The 22,140-nt window shown below is 44.5% G+C and overlaps 1 protein-coding gene across 5 annotated transcripts in view; it reads left to right on the top strand.

Annotated features, from left to right (window-relative positions):
* The window catches only part of KCNIP1 (potassium voltage-gated channel interacting protein 1), a 435,471-nt gene that overhangs the window by 273,114 nt on the left and 140,217 nt on the right, over positions 1-22,140 (top strand). Inside the window, exon 3 of one of the 5 annotated variants that reach the window (XM_080400000.1) lies at positions 18,969-19,059. The exons of the other annotated variants lie outside the window; for them this stretch is intronic. The gene's annotated coding sequence lies outside the window, so the exon portion shown is untranslated. The remainder of the gene's footprint in view (positions 1-18,968; positions 19,060-22,140) is intronic. 5 annotated transcript variants of the gene reach the window in all.

Genomic DNA, 22,140 nt, shown 5'->3' with positions numbered 1-22,140 from the left:
TTTGGAAAGAGATGACTGAGCCCAAGAAACCTGAGGCCAACAGCACTAATATATATGACAGCTGCCTTGATTTCCCTGTTCCTCCTTCGTTAGATGCAGAGGTTTTTGTCTTTGAGTTGGGCATAAAAAAGACCTGAAGGAAAATTAATATTCTTCCCTTTTCCTCACTGGATTCAGACAAGCAGTTTAAAAATTCTTCAGAAATTAAATCCCTCTGTGAGCTGCCCTCCTCTGCTCTGAAACATCACACGGGGAGGAGCTCGTTTTGGCAAGAAACATGCTGGCTGCCTTCGTGAGAACGGACTGACAGATAGCACTGCCACAGCTCTGCAGTGCGGGTGCGTCTGGCTGGTGCAAAGGGCCAGTTTGCTGCAGGTCAATCTTTGGGAGGACCCTCAGTGTCTCAGACCAGCTGAAATCTGAGAAACCACTAAAATATATCCCCAAATCCCTGATAGCTGCACTAAGCACCTTCTCCCAAGGCAGTTTGCTTGATGCTTTCAGGCAGTGCCAGATTTTCTCTTTCTTGTTAGCAGTAAACCAGAGAAAACCAAGATGGTTGTGGCGAGCTGTAGCAACTGTTACGGTGTGGGTTGTTCAGGCAAACCCTCATTTTGTTGTGTAGACCCAAAAACGCTGCAGCAGAGCTGGCCACTGAGGCTTCATTGAGATGTCTTGCATAGACTTGAGTGTCCGTGCCCTCACCCCACACTGGGCTGCTGCACGAGAGGGTGACATAGTTTAAGCTTCTTGCTGGAGCTGGCAGCGGTATGATGTGGGGTCCCGCTGGGCTGCCACAGCCTGGGCTGCTCTGGCCATGCGTGTCCAGGAGCTTGGGGGTACCAGTGGCCCCTGAGGTGGGGGCATGGCCACCTTGTGGTATGCCCTGCAGCCCTCCCCTACCAGGGCTGTGCAGCACAGCACCCTCGCGGCGCATCATTTACACTTCAGGCATAGTCAGCTAAATATGTGAATTTAGCAGATAGTTGCCTCCCTGGGAGCTGCTGTCAGGGCCGGGCCTGGTGGTTAGGCGGTGGGGTGCACTGACAGAGGGCTTTGCTGCTCTCCCATGTGACAGTACGTGGCCACTGCAGAGCCTTTCCCCCTAAAATGTTTTTGCCCGAGCTACAGCCCCTCTGGTCATGTGGCTGGGGACTGTGGCCAGCCAGCGAGCACAGGGCAGTGCCGTGGGGGCAGCCCAGGGGCACAGCCACCCCCTCCTTCCCACCATCCCTGCCTGCAGCAGGAGGCAATGGCCGGGAAGGGGCTGCTCCAGTTGGGACAAGCATGTTCCTCCCTCCCTCCCCAGGAGCCTCATGCCCTTTTCAGTGAAAGAAAGCAAATTTGCTACTCTCTCAAAACTGTGTTTTGGTTTTGAACTTACTTTTCATTGTGCTCCAAACAAACCATTCACCAGCTCTGCTCCTCCTGCCTGTGCTCTGCCAGGGAAGTGTCAGAGATGCCTCAACAGTGGGGAAATGGCATAAGAGGTAAAAATCTGCATGTTAATGTTCTTGTTGGCCAGTTCTTAACACCTGCATAAATGCTTGCAACTCCATAGTGCAGCACAAGTGGAAATCACTCTTGAATTATTATCACCTGATTAAGAGACGGAAACAAATTGTGGCAACTGAGGTTTACTGTGTAAACCTGAGGAATGTGAAATGGGATTTAATGGGGTCTTGACTTTGGCTTGTTAAGCTTGCTGATGAGGTTTATAAATCAAGCACTTATGGAAATGAACTGTTCACTAATAAGTAAAATAAGGCATGCATTGAAAAAGATAGGTGTGAAGAGTGCTATCTAGTGTTATGCATGTCTGAAGCTACACTGGACGTTTTTTGATCTTGGAGCAAAGCTAAAGTTTAGCCTGGATTTTAACAGCTCTTTGCTGTCTATTGTTGGAAGGGGCATATTATGACAACACTTCATTTTTTAATTGCTGACTTGAATTTACATTTGTTCACTGAGATGCTAAAATGAACTGAGGATAGTAATAAATAAATAATAATTAAAAAAGACTAGCAGATGTGGTCAAAGCAGCTGGCTAGTAGAAACAGGCTTTGTGAAATTTAGATTAGACCAAGATTTTATTTTATTTTCATGAAATTTTTGCTGTCTACAAAATGTCCCATAAAAATTCTTTATTTTTGTAAAAGAAAGTGAAATTGCTTTTATGGCTATTTCCCTTTTGGTTTTATGTTGTTTCAAGGTGTCTGTGCAGCATCACAGTAGAGGCATCACAACGGTGTTTTCAATACAGGGCACCTGCTGCTAATATTCGAGCTGTTTCATTATGCCACACACAGGAAAAGCTTCTGTTTTAAAATAAATCATGAAGAATATTCACATAAGAAATCTGAAGATTTGGAGGCTTGTACCAGCTCAGTACTCTTCACCGGGAATTCAGTCTGGTGTGTACGCTTTGCATACATGTTCATGTTACTTCCTACCTGTAATATAGAGATTGGAAAATTGTGGTCAGTTTGCTGATTCTGAGAACATCAGTCAAATGGTAAATAATCTTACTAGGAAAAATCTTTAAAAAATCACACTTATTGCTAGTCTTTGAACTACACTGACTCAGCCAATACTGGTCATCAATACCAGAAAAGAAAGTTTCAGCCAGATATGCTGAACTTGGGCTCATTATGAACCCCTAAGCCCTTGCCGTAGTGCAGTACTGATGCTGCTGTGTCTTGCCAAGGCAGTCATGTCCTGCAAATAACATTTTCTTAAATTGTTCTATAAATTTGAAATTATGATGGAGGTCATGCAGGTTTGTAGGAAAGCTAAGCCATTTTTAATGGATTCCTGTTCTTCACAAATGAAGTGCAGCTCAAGAGAGCACTTCATTAGCACCCCAATCACACATTTTTCAAGTGGGATGTTTTCAGTACAATGTTGTAGATTCACAGAGTTGTGCAGTGGTACGTTAGAGCAAAACTCTTCAGTAACATTGGCTAAAATATATGCAGTCTTAAAAACAGGCAGGGGACTCTGCTGGGAAGTTCTCAGATTTCCAGATGTGAGAAGTGTTTCCCTCTTTTGTCCTTTCAATACTGGCATAGTGATAAACTGTGATGGGACTGCTTCAGCTTCCCAGGCACTACCTGAAATCCAGCAGGTAGCTCCCATAGCGAACTCATGACCTGAGCACCAGCAGCTTCCATTTGCAGAGGTATACAGGCACTGAAACAATAAGACAATAATTTCCCAAATGGTGTGCGTGTGCAGCCTTATAGCTGAACACCTGTGAGATTCACCTCCTCCTAGCCAAGAATATGCCCACATTCTGCACCCCTGGTACTATTATGGTAATCCCTCTTGAATGAGAACCCTTGCTTTCACCTGATTAGCTGTCTGGGAATCTGTTCTCAATGTAGCTTTGATTGCCAGTAATAAAGACAATTTGATTCTCCCTTATGCCTCAGCTGCCTGTTAAATTCACTTTGGACAGATAACACCAGCATTTTGCAAAGGCATGTTAAAAAAAATTGATGTATTATTGCCTACAGAAAGATCAACCCACTGAATATCTTCTTGGTGTCGATTTGAGATGCTCATCTGAGAACCCCAAGAGCTGGTTTAATGCTGCAAGCAGATTGGCACAACCCTTTTGTTTTGTTCTGGTTTTTCATACAGCATCAGAATCAAATCCAAGCAGGATGGGTTTGCTAAACGGGTAATGTAGGCAGTGCAGCCCCCAGCACACCCAGCTGTGTCCTGCAGCCCAGCAGCACACTGAGGCATCCCTAGACACACTTGGATGCTGCTATGTTGGGCTGACATCAACAGCTTTGACCCTTTGTATTAATAAGGCACTGCAGTGTTCGGTAAGATGTGAATTATAGGTAAGTTTATCAAACAAATCCATGTTTCTCTTGGCTCTGGCATTGTATGGAGAAGTAATGTTGGGCAGGGCTAGTGAATTCCAGGGCGTGGAAACAAAGTACAAAGTCTGGTAGTGCCTGTTTGTGTCACCAGTTAAACGTAGTTCCTATTGCATATCTGGGTTGAGTAAGAGTAAATAACATGGTCACTTCAGAGCAGGCTGTTTTGGTGGCATCACTGGGCAGTGAAGCCCGGCTTAGAGTAACAGGTGAATGTAGAAGCACCATGATACAATTGCAAGAGTGATTATTTTGTATTTATGCGGCAAACGCAGAAATTTAATGTTGCAGTGCAGCATGTGGGAAATTCCAGATTTTGCCAGGTATTTACAATCTTTTGGTAGAGCTGCCTGCTGAAGTCAGATGTCCCCTTAAAGGAGCAGACAGTAATCGCAATCTGACATCATCCCATGAACTGCTATGATCCTCTCTATTACAGCAAGTGTAAGAAAGTGAGCCCAGCACGCTGGAGCTGGAGATGTCTATTTTGCACTGACTATGTTTTCCTCCATATTAAATAAAGTACCACTGCTTTGTAGCAGAGTTTAGCAGCAATTGAGACATGCTTGAGAAGTGAGACATGCACACACACTTTGAAACCTCAGACCAAAAAGTTAAATATAAAATACATTGCATGTTACTGGGCTTTTTATAAGACAAGGGTTTAACGACATTACCAGCTCAAAAAATTCAAATCGATGACATGTCGGGGAACAGACTCTAGGGACTGAAGACCATTTTGTTGGTTGTTAATGCAGTGATGATTTCCTGTCTAAAGCCAAAGGGATCAATAACTCCAGTTAGAAAGAAAACCCTTCAGGGAAAGAGAACTTGTGTCAGAGATGTTTGCTGGACTGTTTAAGTAACAATATTTTATAGATCCAACAAACAAGCTATTCCCAGCCCAGTAAGCAACATTCCTCAGCTGCAGGTCAGGTACAGCAGAAATTAATTTAGCTCAATAATGTGTGTAGCTTGTAGTACCATCCACAGCATTACAGAATTAATTTGGCAACATTTCCCATTCAAGCCAGGCTCTCCACGAGGTGGCTCACAAAGGAGGATCATAGACTTACCTGTAACTACATGGAATGATTTGGAAAACACCATGTAGAATTCATTCTGTGTGGCTGGATAGAATCATAGAATCGATTAAACTGGAAAACACCTTTAAGATCATTGAGTCTAAGCATTAACCCAGCACTGCCAAGTCCACCACTAAACCATGTCCCTAAGTGCCACATCTACACGTCTTTTAAATGCCTCCAGGGATGGCGCCTCAACCACCTCCCTGGGCAGCCTGTTCCAGTGCCTGACCACCCTTTGGGTGAAAAACTTTTTCCTTATATCCAACCTAAACCTCCCCTGGTGCAACTTGAGGCCGTTTCCTCTTGTCCTGTCACTTGTTACCTGGAGGAGAAGAGACCGACCCCCCCTGCCTACAGCCCCTGTCAGGCAGCTGTGGGGAACGATAAGGTCCCCCCTGAGCCTTCTCCAGACTAAACCCCCCCAGTTTCCCCCGCCGCCCCTCCCAGCACTTGTGCCCCAGCCCCTTCCCCAGCCCCGTGCCCGGCTCTGGACACGCTCCAGCCCCTCCATGTCCCTCTGGCCGTGAGGGGCCCAAACCCGAACCCAGGGTTGGAGGGGCCAGCGGGATGTGACTCCATTCCCCACCGCTCTCTGGCCCGGCCGCCCAGCCAGCTTTGACCCCAGCGCAGAGCCCCCCGGGCAGCCATGAGCAGCCGGTGGCTGCAGGAGAGGCTGTGGGAGACGGTGTCAGAGGCTTCACTAAGGCCCAGGACACACCAGCCACAGCCTCTCCCTCGCCCACCAGGCCGGGCAGCTGCTCCTAGCAGGAGATCGGGGCTGTCAGGTAGGACCCATCTTTCATAACCACTATGCTGGTAGGTGTTTCCCTTCTGCATCAACTGTAACAGGAAGGTTTTATCCATCCCAGCAGATCAATGTCTGCTTGAAATACAGTCACAAATGAGCATCACCTCTGTGTGATTAAAGCAGGTCAGAAAAGACTTCCTAAAACAGACCATTGGAACAGCTTGAACTGGGAAAATGTTTGCTCATTAGGTGTGTTTTGCATTCATACATAAATGGTAGTGAAGGACCTGACGGGGTCATCTCAAGCCCGTTCCCTCCCAGTGCTGTTGATTGCCATTGTCTCATGTCAATGAAGAGCTAGTGATGAGCTACATATATTAAATGCCAAATACGGTTTCAATTTACATGTTGATGTAAAGTATAAAGTCAGTGTATGAAAAAGTTTTCCTGAGAAACTTATCTATGGCCTCACAGAATGAGTAACAAATTCTGTCCCTTGATGTAGTAGCAATGTACTATCAGGTGGGGACTCCTGCACTTGGTGACTGTCTGCCAAAGGGATGTTCTTATTTCTGAAGAAGGAGGACAGTCCTTGTGGAGGGAGGATGTTTAAACCGCTTCCTGATGCAGTGAAGGCTCAGGTACCCTTGGGACATTTGGATGGAAATGAGCCCGCTGGGGAAGGTGTGCAGGCTGCTGGCCAGGACAAGCCCGGAGCCAGGGTGAGGGAAGTGCCTGCACTTCTGGAGGTGAGGAATGAGAAGGAAAGGCAGGCTTCTGACTGTGAGGCTCTGTGAAGTATCTCGAGTGTTATTTTTCTTTCCTTTTTAGCACCTGTGTCTGCAATTTTTTTGCTTACTGCTCCTTTTGTGTGCTGTCTAAATACCTATTTTATATTTTTAAGACTTGAGTAAAGGGTGCTTTTGAAGTAAGGGAAGAGCTCTGTTGCAATGGCTGTAGTGATGCTTGTAACCGACGCGTTTGAGTGCTCATGCAGTGTGGGACAGTGACACATTGCTTCCGAATGCCCAGAGGATGGGTGCCCGCTTGACCACACGGGCTGTTTCAGGAGCTCCTGGTGTAGGAGTCTGAGAGGAAGAGGTGCCTTCTGGTGTTGGGGTCGGGATGCTCCCTCGTCTTTGGAAAGTCAGGGGACACTTCTGCAGCCAGGGTGGTCCATGGCAGAAGCGTATGGCTGGCAGCCTTGGATTTGAGAGGATTTCTACATATGCTTCGGTGCACTAGTCTGCCCAAAGTGGGCATAACCAGTGTTCAGCTTCATCTTAGACTGCTGCTGGGAATGATTGTCTTTAATTTGCTTTAGCCGAGCCTATCTCTAGCTCTACATAAGTGGGGTGTCCTTTTTTTTCCTTCTGTTCTCACAGGTTCTTTTATTGCCATGCAAATATTGATCTGGAATTAGCATAGACCTAGCTCTACTCCCACAGACATTGCAGAAAAATTTAGGACTGCGCTTAAAATAACAGTTGTTTTGACTACCTCATCCTAATATGAAGTGCCAGTTCTTGATGACTGATATCAAATCACCAGTTTTGCCTAGACTCTTTTACCCCTGTGGAGGGATATCATTCTGTGCTTAGCACCTGAAATAGGATTTTAAGTTAAAATGTTGTATCCAGATCTCTATATTTAGCTCTTCTTGTTTCAGAGATATTCAACTTGCAAATGCCTATTTTATATAAATCTTTTTTTCAGGTATTTGCATTTAAAATTTGGTTGGACTTATGTGAAAGGCTCTGCATAGCATAAGACAGCTTGCTTTGGAGGCAGAAAAATAAATATACCTCCCACTGAAAAGTAACAACCGTGTATGTTCCTCAAAATGCGCGAGGGATGATCACGTCTCACAGTGCTATTTTTCCACTGTGACTAATGCCCCAATTCCACTGTCCCCTGTCCATCTTTTCCAGTGCAAAACACTGTAATTCATGCATGGAGCTACACCCACAGATATGGACGCCAAGAGCGCTTAGCAGCCTATGATTCAGCTCAGCAGACTAAGATAATGTATCCTATAGATAAAGAAAAATATGCTTTTAGTCTACTGCTAACCTTTTTTTCTCCGAAAGGAAAGGAATTATCTGAGCAGGGTGCTCCTCTTCTCCAAAGGCAACAGCTGTCCAGAGATTAAAATGCCTGTGTCTGTACACAGCCTAGCCAGTCCCTGGGGTAAATGCAGCTCAGGTAAGGGTGCTTTACTTCGTGCTTCTGTGTGAGCCACCGAGACCTCAGTTTAGCTAAAGAGTCCTCATCGGTTCTTCTTAACCACATGCAGTGATCATTCTTACAGCATGGGCTGGTTTCCATCTCTGATAGAGTATGAGTACTTCTAACATCACTTGGAAGCAGGCAGTCATTGGGATGCTTCCTAACATCATCATTACACCAGAGGGAATCTGCAGAGACCGCGGCAAACAGCAGGACTTTTGTGTGAAAGCTACTGATCACTGTAATAGCCTCCTTCTCTGGAGGGAAAAATGGATATACCTGGAGCTGAAATCCAAGGAGACCCTGAGGTACTTTATAGCTATAGTTAATGGAAATCAGCACCCAAACAGCTCTGGGAATCCGTCTCTCTGTAAGAAACCCTTGTGACATGGCTGGACATGCTGTGGGACATGGAATGAGAGAAGCAGGGCATCTACTGCCAGCTGTCACACTGGCCCTGGAGATGCAGAGAAACCAATCTCTGCCTTCTCACCACCTGGAGTAAGGACTGTTGCCCTAGTTTTGAGGGACAGCTTTGTTGGAGTTTAACATCGTCTGATGTGACCTGAAGAACTAGAGCAGCAGTGTCCCATCACTCTGTTAGGAGCCATAAGTCCTGTCTACTGGTAGGTTTGTCCCATTTTTCCTCTTTATTGAAGGTCTTTCAGAGATGGATGAGGTGAGAGCTTGTGGGCTGTGTATACAGGGTGGACAGCCTTCTTTGGTCATGCAGCAGGTGGGCATCCAATTCCTCTGGACACTAGACTGTTCTCAGGGGCCCTCAGGAAAAAAAGGGGTTAAAATGGGCTCTTATTCACAGGAATTGCACTTGAAGGTTGGGCAGTAGCAAAAGGGGTCTCATTTCACTGCATTGGGATTTTGTTTCATGACAAAAACCATCCATGCTCTGGCTTGGTGGATGATTTTCAACTTCATGTGAATTCATCAGGCTTTCATGATGACAGTAACTTGTGACCTGTGTGTTCAGTGAGCCGTACTGAGGATCATTCAAAAAACACCCAAAAAGCAGCAGCAAAAGATGGAATACCTGCCTTACGAAGAATAAACTCTCAGTAACAGAGAGTCCAGATGCCAGAAGGATCAGGGCTGTAGGATGTAAGATTGGAGCTTGATCTCTGGAACACCTGGTGGGTAGCTTTTCCCTGAAGTACAGCAAGGCGTAACAAAATGCTCTTAGTGGCCCATCAATGTGGTGAGCCAGCTGCCCCTGCTGTATGTATCTGCCTGGCACCAGCTTTTTCCTGCAGCAGATGCTAGGGGTTAATCCTTGGGAGCTAGCACTTCATTTTGTGAAGCAGAAAGTTGTTTTCCACATTTATTTGCATCCAGGTGTTTTTACTCAGTGCATCTAGCTATCCACAGGACTGCAGTTGCCTTTCAGGTCAAGAAGTCTGTGCTAAGTTTCCACCCACTGGCATTATTATCCTCCATGTGAGGCAAAGCAGGGATTTTCTGGGCAGTGTCCATGTGTCACCAGCACAGCGTGTGGGTGAGGACACAGCAGGATTCGCAGGCAAGAACGACAGCAGGTGCCTTACACTGGTTGCAAGTGAGGAACGCTGGGATGGCATCAGTCTTTGGTCCCTTGAATTGTATCTATAGTGTGTTGTAAAGTAATTTTACTGAAATGAGACTTTACAAGCCACTTAAAATCTAAAACCCCCTTAAAAATCACTTAAAAATGAAAAGAAAAAAAAAAAAGAAGAATGGGAGGTTTGTGTAATGAAAAACCCAGAAACTTCACATTTACTACAAACTCCTGAACTTTAAACATCTATGTACTCAAGAGGAGATTTAATACTTTTTCTCACTTTGATGCCATTATGATAGAACACTTTACAACATCTGAGCTGCCCAAGAATGTGAACGGGGATGGTCTTTGAGATGGTAGAAATCTCAAAGTGGAAATTAATTCACTAGAGATAGGTTAGTTCCTGAAGTCTCTTTATAAAAACGTTTCTCTCAGTCTGTTAAGATTATCAGCTGCTGTGCCAACTCCCTGTGACAACACAGGAAATGAAAAAATGGTGGTAAGAAATCTCAGGCTGCTTGTTAAGCCTTTTTTAACCATCATACAAAACCAAGGGAGCAATGTACTCAAAAGAGGATTTCCCAGTCTCTCAGAAGCACAAACATCACTGAAGATTGGGCTGCACTTGGTATCTGGATAAGGGAAAAAGTTGTGGGGGTTTATTTCATTGTTCTTGGGTTTTTCTTCTTTTTTAATGTTCCTTATCAAGAGTATTAAAAAAAAAACCAAAAAAACACAACAACATGAAAACAATCAGGTAGCTAGGTTTTATTTCTCGTTTCTGACTGGAGTCTCCTCAGTTGCATATTGGCAGAAATCATGCCTGAGAATGATTAGACAAAATTTACCTTGGAACTTTTCCTCACATCTGTAACAGAAAGTCATGTTGTTTGGGTCTTCTGCAAAAGCAATTGTCACCATATATGTTGTGACAGAAGGACTGGAGGGAAAGAAAAGCTGGCGTTACAGCTTTAGCCTTGCCCTGTCTGTTCTTTGGTACAGCCAAAGAGCGGCGGGACTCCCCCTGCGCCGCTCCCCAGGTGCATCATCGTGCTTTCATGGATTGTTTCATACTGTGATGTTTGATGTTGATACAAAAATGGTGTTGCAGGCACAGTGGTGCAATTATATGGATTTCGCTGGGCTTGTAGGGGATCTCCTTTGGTATAGCCCCTCCTTCTTTGCCCCTTTCCACTGGCTCAGTCCAAGGAGGAGTTTCCCACAAGTAAGGAAAGGGTGAAAAGATAATGTTTCCAGGGACCGCAGTCTCCAATCACTTATGTCTCTACTGGTTGTAAATTATTGGCTAATAATGGAAGTACTTGGTTTGTGTGTTGGGTTAGTTCAATAAAAGCAATGTTAAGGACAGCCTTTAGTACCATAAAGCTAGGAGCTGTATGGCTTTGCTTGAGATGTGTTAATTTACGGATGGGTAGCCTGCAAAATGTTCTGACCCAGCAGTTACAAGAGGTGTAGCTCATTCAATTTAGCCACTCACTTTTCAGAAGATCTTGCTTTCAGTTAGGGTTTTTTGTGTTATCCATCACTGCAGCATCTCCAGACCTTTTTTCAAATCGGTAATTAGGCATGTGCTTAGATCTCATCAGCTAGAAAGCGAAGTATATCCTTGAGCACTCTGAATCGAGATGGGAATACCCATATGCCTGAATGCTTCTCTAAATGGGGTTAACCATGTGGAATATAACCCATGCTGTAGTATTTACACTATGACAGTTTGTCTTTGGTGCAGTGGGCTATCAGTAATTCGAAGATGAACTGTGTGTTCCTGACACTGTCTGTGCTCTTTAAACTGAGGTAGTTCCTGGACTCCAGGATGTTTTTTCTCCATTCCCGCTCCCCAGAGTGCCCTCAAAGCTGAAGAAGTTCATTGGCTGTGTTAGAGGCCAGGCATAAATAACAAAATTTCCCTCATTTCCTTTAAGTTTTTAGTAGGTAAATCCAAAAGAGTCAGGCAAGGAAGGAGCTGCTTTGCTGTGCTTGATAAAAGCTGGAATTTGCTGGCGGTGATCCTTGCTGCCTTATTCTGAGCTTACAACTGAAAGGCGGAGGATATCTGGGGGTCTCTGGATCATTGACTTGACTATGCAGTAACTGCCATCAAAGAGGACTTCATGGGGGACCTGTGAGAGATCAGCTGTAGATCCTCGTGTCTCTAGTGTGGCACAAGGCTCCCTGAGCTGCACTCTCTAGCTGGGATCTGCTCCTTTTTACACTTGCCAGAGCAGCTGGCACAGGGCCTTTGATCCTTGTGACAGTGGCCAAGCACAGTTTGCATATACATGTACAGGGTACTAAAGTATCACATTACCATGTGTATCTATACCTAAGATAACAGTTTGACATCCTCAGGAGGTATTAGAGTGAAAGGGAGTGGTCACAGGATAACATGTTTTGTTGGGAGATGCAAAGAATTTGAAAGTGGAAAGACAAAGCATTGAGCAAGCATTCAGTGTGTTTGCTGCAGATTAATTGTTTATTGTCTCTGTGCTCTGGTGCCTGCCTACGCCACTGGCAAATGTTTGGCAATTTACTCTGAACAGTGTCTATATTGCTATAGGTTTTGTCATAAAACAGCCCGGAGAATGCAAAGCTGCTCTAAGGTCACGATTCCTTTCATGGGATTGTCAGTTTAGTCATAAACAGATAGAAGCTGTTAAGAAAGCACCTACAAAGTAGATTACGCAGTGAAAAAAACTGAACTCCTCTTCAAATGTTGTCTTTGTAAGAAGATGTCTTAGCAGTCTATAAAGCAGACTTTCTAATAACGAGGAGTTTTTGCTTTTCTTGCTTTCCTCCTAAAAACTGTGAAAGGCAGAGCATGTATATCCAAGTGCCTCTGTCAGAGTGAGCTGACTACATGGACACTGGTCACTTAAAGACAGGCTTCCACTGCTCAGGAGAGAAGCACGTCACTAAGTGCTTTGGTTCTGAGTTACTTTCCTAAACTACATATAAAAACAGAGAGAAGGCTTGAGCGTAAAGGATGCAATTTTCCACAGGGGCAATATTAGGCAATGCAAGGCCTGTAATTTTTGTCATTCATCAGAGAGTCCCTATGGACTCTAAGTATATGCTTTATGCTGCTTAAGAAGGTAAGATCAAGACACCTGCCGTAGCTAGGTTTAGCCAGAAGGCTGTGCACCACCATCCTTTGACTTCAGGTTAAATGGTCTCGGTACCCCAAGAACTGGTCTGCAGGTAACTTGTTTTTAAGCATCTTGTCTTGCCTTTACCTCACATAAACTTCTGCTTTCCCAAAAGGAAAGCAAAATGCTCTTTAGGAATCTCATTAATAAGGGACGAACAAATATTTATAATAGTCCTCACTTGGCTGTAATTCCAGTGCTGTTCTAGACAAAAGAGGACAAGGGGCAAAAGCCATAAAGGGACTTTGTGGGTGCTGCCAGCTGCTGGCACAAATGGCCGCTTGGTGTATTTCTCCCTTTTCAGCCTGGACTTTGTATCTTCATCTTCTTTCTACATCCTCATTGTCAAGACCCTTTCATCTCCTTGCAACCTGATGCAGTACACATCCACATCAGATCAACACCTCTTACAATTCATTGCATGCTCCAGTACAGCCCTCTTATCTCTTACCCTAGTCCTTTCCTCTTGGTGACCGTTACCCTTCTGTGCTCACTGGAAGAGGCTCTGACCTAAATCCTGCTACTTCCAGGGGCAGGAATGGTCCAGGAGGTGTCCTGGGGCTGGGACAGGCACTGTGATGTTCTTACCGCCTCTCAGAACCCCATTGCCAGTTGTTATTTTAAGGGCAGAAATTCAATAATTCAAATAAGATGGAATGCTTATGATTATATTTGTATGTTTTAGAAGGCATTGACTTCATTTGAATGAAAGTTACAGATGCTTTGACTTTGAGCCTGGCAACGTTGTGGTATGAAATAAACCTTAAAGGATGTTCTTGGCTGGAACTGACATCTCCCTGGGCTGCTGGCCAGCCAGCCTTGGCTGCTCCAGCTTGGTGGCACCCAGAGCTACGCTGGGGCTGAGCTTTCTGCCTTTGGGCTGTTTGCTGCCATTATCTGGGCTTGCATTGGCTGAGGATTGGGGAAATAAATAAAATAAAACAAAATAACAACAAAAAGAGAGAGGCCCTGGCTGCTCCTACCTGCTGCTTCCTTGGCTCTAGCTTCCACATTCCTCTCTCAAACTTCTACCTGTTGCTGGCTGTGCTGAGCCCGCTGCTGCCGGGCCCCGCGCCGGGGCTGAGCACCCTCCCAGCACGGCCCTGCGGGGTGCTGGCAGCCCCTGCCCCAGTGCTGGGCTGGCTGAGCCCCTTGCCCCTGCCCCTGTGCCGGGCTGGCTGAGCCCCCTGCCCCCATGCTGGGCTGGCTGAGCCCCTTGCCCCTGCCCCCGTGCTGGGCAGGCTGAGCCCCCTGCCCCAGTGCTGGGCTGGCTGAGCCCCCTGCCCCCGTGCTGGGCAGGCTGAGCCCCCTGCCCCTGCCCCTGTGCTGGGCTGGCTGAGCCCCCTGCCCCCGTGCTGGGCTGGCTGAGCCCCCTGCCACTGCACCGGGAGGTGCAGGGCTGTGCAGGCACTACAGACCCATCTCACGTTTTTCTCTGTTTGCTGGCATCCACAGAGCCATATTTGCTGTTGCCTGTGTATTGAGGACTGGGCCACAAATGCAGATTTCTGTAGGGAAGAAAACAAGGTTTTTCCAGGATTGCACACGCAAACATCAAAGATTATTTGTACAGCAACATGAGATTATGGTAGGATTGCCCCTTGACGTTTTGAGTGTCAATGTGCAAAGTCAGTAAAGCACAAATTGGAGTCACTTATTCGCCAGGAAAGGAGGAGAATTCCTCGAGGAGATAAACCTAAATTTGTATATTCTGTCTCCTGCATCATTCCAGGCTGCCTGCCGGGGCGGGCGGGGCGCTGCAGGTGCGCGGCGCGGCCAGCAGAGGGCAGCAGGAGCCCGCACCGCCCGGCAGCGCCGCAGGGGCGGGGGGAGCGGCTGGGAACCCGCGTGGGAAAGGTGCGGGTTAAACCCTGGGAGCTGCAAGGGCGCTTTGCTGTTTAAAACATTGCGAAGTCCTTAACGTTACATCCGGACGCCAGGAATCTGAGGATGTTTTATCTGTATCTGCCTTTAACTGTCCCTGTCTGACAAACACCCAATAGTGTATTCCTGTTGTGGTAGGATTGAAATGCAATCTGGAGAAAACGGTATTCCCAAAATAAGGCTGACTGCTGGCTTTTTGCTTTTGTTTCTTCACCATGATGTCAATGCCACAAGGTGGAGATAAGAACCTGTTTAGATTTCTATCAGATTTTCCTTCCCAGTTACTTACTGGGGCTGGGTCCTCCGGCGGTGTTGGAGTACAGCCCTGGTGGGCTGGCACACTTGGTGGACAGTCAGTGTTTGCCAGCAGCTTTTACCCACTCGTTAACTGCTTGATACAAGTCTTCTCGGCCATCATCTTGAAGGTGATGTCTTTCTTCAGCCTCTTGCTAATGCAGAACATGGCACAGCTCGCCAGCAGGTAACCTGCCAGGGACACTGCACTCCGACGGCGTTTTCCATGACCCCTCGAAGGTGGTGCCTCAATCGTCAGCATAGTGGCAAAATTTTAAAAGTAGATAAACTCATTTGATGGTTGGAGAGAGCAAAAGAATAAGATACATTTCTTGGCATTTACCCTTCGTACATCACTGAGCTGACTAGCTCAGAGCACCTCTCAAGACCAGGCAGTGCTGTCTTCATCGTGACGGAGCACGGAGGTGCTGGTGGTTTGAGCAAGTCAGACTTGCCCAAAGGCCCCTCAGAAGCATGTGGCAAGTCTCGGCCATGTCACTGTTAGCAAACGGACAGTGCTTCCTCACACCTGAAATAACCGGAGTAATTTCCTCTCCAGCTGTTATTGTGCTATTGCAGGTGCTGAGATGTCAAAGGCATGGAACTACTGCGTCGTGTGTAGTGTTTGCCTTTGAGTAACCTGGATTTGACAGCTCTGAGAGACTGATTATTTCAGGTGCTTCTGATAGCACAGAAATATATTTTTATCAGCTGATAATGTAGAAATTCATGTGTTTTAATCCAAAGTCCTTCTCCATCTCTTTGACTAAGGCTATATCCTAAATTGCCAGAAATTTTTGTACCACATTAGGGAAGCATTTCCAGTGCTTTCAGAATTATCTCTAGATATATTTAGCTTTTCATATTGGCTGCTGCAGATGTCGTTTTCCATAATATTCAGAATTGAATATCCATCTGGTCAAAAAAATACCCTGTCTCCTGTTCTCCTAGTATGCCATAGTTATTACTCAGTATTTGCCTAAGCAGCGTTAGCAGAGCATCCTAGAACCAGGTTCTGTATAGCAGTGAATGAAGTTAGTTATTTTTCAGTCTATTATGTGTATATATGTTTATATGTCCTGTGTTCAGATAAAGCCTTCAGCTCTTATCATGGGGGAAACAATGAGTTATCACAAAATGGAGACAGAAGGCTTAGCCTGGTATTATTTAATCTTTTTTTTTTCTTTTTTCTTTTTTTTTTTTTATTTCTTGAGTCTCTAGCAGCAAACTATAAAATCATCCCTTCCTGTTTGCTTCTCCCTGTTTCTCAAAGAGCCCTTTGAGCCACAACATCCTCCCTGAGCTCCATTGCTGGAGTGATTTGCATACGCTTATGGTTTTGCCCCACTTTCAAAGAAACCCATTGCTTGGTGGATTCTTGCACAGATGTTGCTTCCCGTGTTAATGTAAGACAGAAGTGTAACAGAAATGTGATTTGCATAGCAATTGCCAACCAGGATACTGCCCCACACACATGCTGCAAAAACAATGGTGAGAAGGTGCACAGCAGGAACTTGGGAACAAGCTTCTTAGGCCATTAAATTGTTCTTGAGGTTATAATTTCTACATTCTCCTTGTCAGATAATGGCAGATAATATTTATTTTTCATATTATAAGCAAAAGTACCAACAGACTGTCTCCTATATAGTGTCAGCAGCCAGTCCATGTACTTGTTGGTATGCTGTCAGGGGCATGCTGAGTCTTACAATTTCTGCAGAATTTAATGAAGGAAAAATACCCTGGAAGTGTGCAAAAGAATAAAGTGAAAATATTTGCAATGAGGGATGGGCAAAGTAACGTCAGGTATCATGGACTTCTGCAGATTTATCTTTATTAGTAAATTGCCTGTCACTTTACGTGAACGTTTCCACAGACAGTTGCATTAAGTTGCTGTCTTCACAGCAGGATTGTGTATAGCCAAATATCGACATTGGTCTCGTTGGCTCTATTTTCCATACACTCAGATCAAAGTGTAGTACTTTTCATCCCAAAATCTTTTATCATGTCATGTTAGCTGAACACCTGGCTTTCCATAGCTGGCTAGGCATGGTTCTAGGAGGCTCTCTATGCATTAAAGTAAAAATAGAAAGTGAGTGGTTTGCTCAGTAATTTCAGCAGCCCAGGTATACACAACTGAGGAGGTCCACATGTTTGGGGTGTCAATGGTTCTAACATCAAAAAGCTGAGATCCTTAACTTTAAACCACCCGCTTTTTGACTTAGCTTTAGAGCAACTCTTCTGAAACGGGTTAATAGGTATAGTGCAACACAGAAACTCCACTTTAAGATTCCTTGAGTTTTTCGTGCTCCTCGTCTCGTGGCTAAGTGGGAGTTTGCTATTTGCAGTAAAGCTACATGATGGAGGAGTCCAACATAGCATTGGGCAGTGGAGGATGCTGCTCTTTAGGTCCCTGGGGTTCACTATGCCTCTTTTCCGCACTCCTGCTAGTAGGGTGCCCAGAAAGCCATGTTTCCATTTCTAAGGGAAGCAGCCACAGCAGAAGTAAATCTTCTTTTTTACCACCTTCCTTATGGTAGATGATGACAATAATTATTTTCCACAATCTGCCAAAGCAGAGGACCAAGGAATGAGAACATCCTTGGGGTGCACCATGTAACACGTACTTGACAAGCAACGCTACTGTTGCTTTCTGACACATGAAGTACCGGGTGCATGGAGCTGTAATAAAATCTCAGGGGCAGAGTGCTGAGTCCGAAAGTCATTTTGTTTCAGGCTCTTTTTATGTAAAAGTTGAGTTTTCAGCTGAGGAGCATTTCTTGGACGACATCTTCCTTCTCATTTCAGTGACATGATTGCTATCCCCTGGGTGGTGGCTCCTGGCACATCCCACTACCCCACCATGACAGATGCCCGTGTCAGGTGCCTGTGTTCCCCCACCAGTTCTGAGCTGAAAAACTGAGGACTCTCCCTTGCCTCCCTGAAGGGCTTGGCTCCTGGAAAGGAAAAAGAGGAGAAAGGAGACCAGGCATGCCTCTCTGCCCTGGGGAGACAAACACACCCTCGGTAGTCAGATCCTGTGTACTGGCAAAAACATAGTAGGAAAGTCTCCATCTTCCAGTCTCTGAAAAACAGACTGATGTTTCCTACAGAGCTGTCAAAACACACTCACATCATGCATAGCAAAACATCTCCTTAGCCAAGTTTTACGGTGAAAAGCTGCAGAGACTACAGCCTCTTCAGGGACAGGCAACAGCAGATGCAACCCCAATGCTGCTGGGTGGGGAGACCTTATGCACAGGACAGCCGTTTGCATCGTTACCATCCTTGGGATGCAGAAAGGTGCACGCTGTGCTTTGGTGTTTGGGTCATGTCGATGCATTGGGCAGCCAGTGGTGTCAGAAATCTATGAAACCCGGGGTGGGATGTACCTCATGGAGCACTTTGAGGTGGAAACGGCAGTCTGCCACCCATGGTGGGAGAGGCCCTTCTCATGATGCTTATTAAACCACCTTTCATGAATTTACTGTGGCAAAGAGGAAAAAAAGTTTCTCTCAAACAGTTTGCATCCAAATGTCTTGTAAAGAAAACAGCTGGGAGACTGAGGTAAGGGAACTTGCTAGAAAAGCTCAGCTTACTCTATACATTGGGGTCCAAGCACTTGCTACCATTGCAGGAACAGTTCACCATGGAGCTGGTGGGTTACTACCTTACTTCTATTTAAAAGCTCGGTTACAAGTATGTGCACCCCATCTTTGTTAATCTGCTCGTCCTTGCACTTAATCCTGCTGTTCCAAGCAATGCACTCTGTTGTACTGTGAAGCAGCGGGGGAAAGAAAAGCTGGGGGTGGGAGACAAGACTATGTGAACAGACAAAACAGAACTTTGTAATAAGAAGAAAGTCAACAGATATTATGTTTTGCCCTTTGGCAATGCAACATTTTGTAATTAAATTATCAGGATGGAAAAGGCTATCTTAATTATTTAAGGGCTAGGAAAAATGTATAGTCAAATAAATAATTCATTATACTGCAAACAGTTATTTTAACTCTAGTACTGTGAAATTTTTCAGAGATCCATTATTTATTTTCAACTCGGTGACAGATTTTTAAGTTTGAAGCTGTAACCCAACATTTGCATTTTGTTTTCTTGCAGGTAAGTCTGGATCAGTCTGTTTGAACTGTGCAGTTTGGGAATGTGAGTGAACAAAGTAAGCCTTCTTCAACTGTCCCAGCCTGTTAACAAGGTCAGAGTGTTGTCTTTATTTTTGATCTCTAATACTTCACATTAAAATGAAAATGGAATGGATAACGTAATTGAAGATTGATACAGCTATGCAGACACGATGTGGTCTTTCTGTTTGTCAGATGCGAATGCTACAAGAACAAGTATGTGTTACTGAGAACTATTATGCAGGCTACTGTTTCACCTGTTCATCCTTAATCCAGGAGTGGATTGAGAAAATATGAAATATTCACATTACCAATATTCTAGAGGGTAATACAGCTTTTTATAATATTTTTTCATTGATCATTTAAATGGGTTCTCTAGTTATGATAGATAACAAGATACAAAAATTTCAGTGCCTCCTCTTGAATAGGGCCAAGTTAACAGGTCGCATGCTGAAAAGCTTACTTTGTGGATCGCTCAGAACACGTTATCTTTTATTAATCACCTGGCAATAGGATCTTGCTATAAGTCAGTAAGATTGTTATTGGACTGGCATGCTTTGCTTCCTACCTCAGCCTTGCTCTGTGACAACTCCTGCTAGCAGTAAGAAACCTCTTAACCTTGCAAGCTTGCTTGCATTGGAATGAGCAGACTCCATTGAGATGGCATCATGTTTATTGTGTCAGAGTTGAAAATTATTTTCTTTGAATTTTTCTTCCTCTCTTTTCTTCTCCCACTATCTCCACGTGCAATTAAATTCACCTCTTGTCAGAGGCTTGTGTTGGCTTTCTTTTGAAGTGTTGTCTGCATAAATCAAACTGTGGCTTCTTTAGAAGTCCATACTATGAAGGATTCTTTGTCCTAATCTCTGATTCTTGTTCATGTACCAGTATCAGTACCAAAAAGCTTTTTGCAATCTTTCTGTATGCCCATGTTGTGGTATCTGTTCAGATCAGTGCTGTTGTGATGCTAATTGCAGGACAGATGTTGATGATCAATATACAGAAAATGGTACACAAGGCACGTTCCCTTGCAATCATTTGTGAAGCTTAAAATTGTTCACTTTCCAAACACAATTTTTTTCATATTTTAGCTGGACACTGTAAAAGCTATTCATGTTCCTCAGATTCATTATTAGTTCTGTACCACTCTAGCTTTTATACATTTGGTTATCTCATTTCAATTACTGTTCAGATCAACCAGCAAAATCTTCTATGAATGCTAAGAATCTTCTTGTGCTTGGCTTTTTTCCTTTCCTTTCTACTTCTGTTGACTGATGTTAGGATGTTTTGTTATCAACTGAGAAAAGGGGCCGTATGTTCTTTACAGCTACATCACCACTACCATTTTGAGGATGAAATAACAAGGGAGTATTTTCCCATGCTAATGAGTGCCTCACTTCTGAAGTGAAGCTGGGATTTGAGATGGTAGCAAAATGTGTTACCAGATTCACATATGCTGTATTTCTATCTCTGAATCACCTATAGTTTTGTAATAGCTGCTGTATTTTTTTCTTCTGAAAGATTGCAGTGGTTTTGGTCATGCTCACCTGTCTCTTTGGGCACACTAGAGATAACATCCTCAATATGCCTTCACATCCACTTTTGGATGCCTTCTGGCTACCAGTTTTATACCTTAGCTCGCATCCTGCACTTGGCATAGAACAACTAATTCACCACAGAAGGGTTACACTTTCCGTTTGATCCTTTCAACACCTTTTGATTCCAGCTTTCCATTTTTGGCTTTTGAAATCAGTTTGGCTTCCAAAACCCGGGTGGCCAGAGTCTTTTGCTCTGCAGCAGTTGACTGGTCTCTAGTGCACGTGTGCACCATTGACTCTGCCACGACATGTGATACTTCTGTGTCTTTTCATGCACAACGTCCTGAGCTCATACCACAGGTACCCAGCTGTATTCCCCCTCCACACTCCTTAGATTGCCTCATCCACCTTGGCTTAGAGAGTTCTGCACGAGAAGCAGTCTCCATACTCCTTGAAGAATTTATTCATTGATTCCAAAAGCAATAAGCATCACTTTGAACCAGGCACGTTGCACGTTATCAATGGAATAAATATGCTGTAGTGTAACAAGGCTGTGTATTATTTCTCAGATTATAAGGAACTCTGGAGCTATTAAGGAAAGAGGGGCTGGATGTGAAAACACCATCCATCATGTCTCATTGCAATGAAAAGGAGGTTTGTATTTCAGCATTACTGTTTGAAATGTAGAAATGCCTTTTTCAAGGGTTTTTAGACATAAGCAGATAAAAAGTTATTAGATGTGAATACGAATACTGACAAATCAAAAATAAAGCCTTAAAAATAAACACCTGATGTAGTCTAAGTTATGAGCAGCATTTTGGAAAGAAACTCCAATTTAAAGAAATATACAAAAAATAATCTTCTGCAGATCCGCTGAAGTCATAATTAATAATCAGATCAGATGGTCCTTACACAGGCTGCAGAAATGATGCTGAGGGGTTTAGGAGATAGGTTAAAAATGAATGGTTTTGAAAATGCTGTCCATATATAGCCATTTTTTACCCTAGTGTATCTCAGAACTCAGCACGATGGTAGATTTCATCAGCTTTAGAACTTCCTTTGTAAAAATATACCTCTTCTGTAAGCCTCACATAGCAAGAAGTATTCCTTTGTTGCCCTCAGGCTGCTGGTAATATACAAAGAAAACTATTCTGCCTTAAACCAAAATGAAACCTTAAACCCTGAGGGCTGGGATTGGCAGTTATCTTCAGTAATAACTGGCATGTGCGGTGTCTATAGAAAGCTGCACTGTCAATTTAGACCTTGGGAGGCTGTGAAACAAGGAGCATTGGGAAATTTGAATATGTGGGAGTCCTTCAGATGAAAGAGGATTGGTTTGGGAAGCATCTACTCCAGCTCACCTGGGGCTGTGCTCTGAGGATTGATTGTGGGATTGCAATCTGACATCTGTTGTGACAGCCTACAGCTTGTGATTTATACCTGTATGTTGATGCTGAAATCCTCCTTGTCATTGTTTTAGTAGAGAAGAGGAACGAGTCAGAAGCTATTGCTCTTGGAAAATGTAGGAAGGACAGGCTTGTGATTAGACTTTTGATCAGGCAGGTTATTGGGATACCACCAGTGGAAAAGCAACAGGCAGACAGAAAGGGTGGAGAG

This window comes from Falco punctatus (assembly GCF_963210335.1).
Source record: "Falco punctatus genome assembly, chromosome: 8".
Lineage (NCBI taxonomy): Eukaryota > Metazoa > Chordata > Aves > Falconiformes > Falconidae > Falco > Falco punctatus.
The sequence above is the reverse complement of the archived record's forward strand: the minus strand, read 5'-3'. Positions and strand labels throughout refer to the sequence as shown.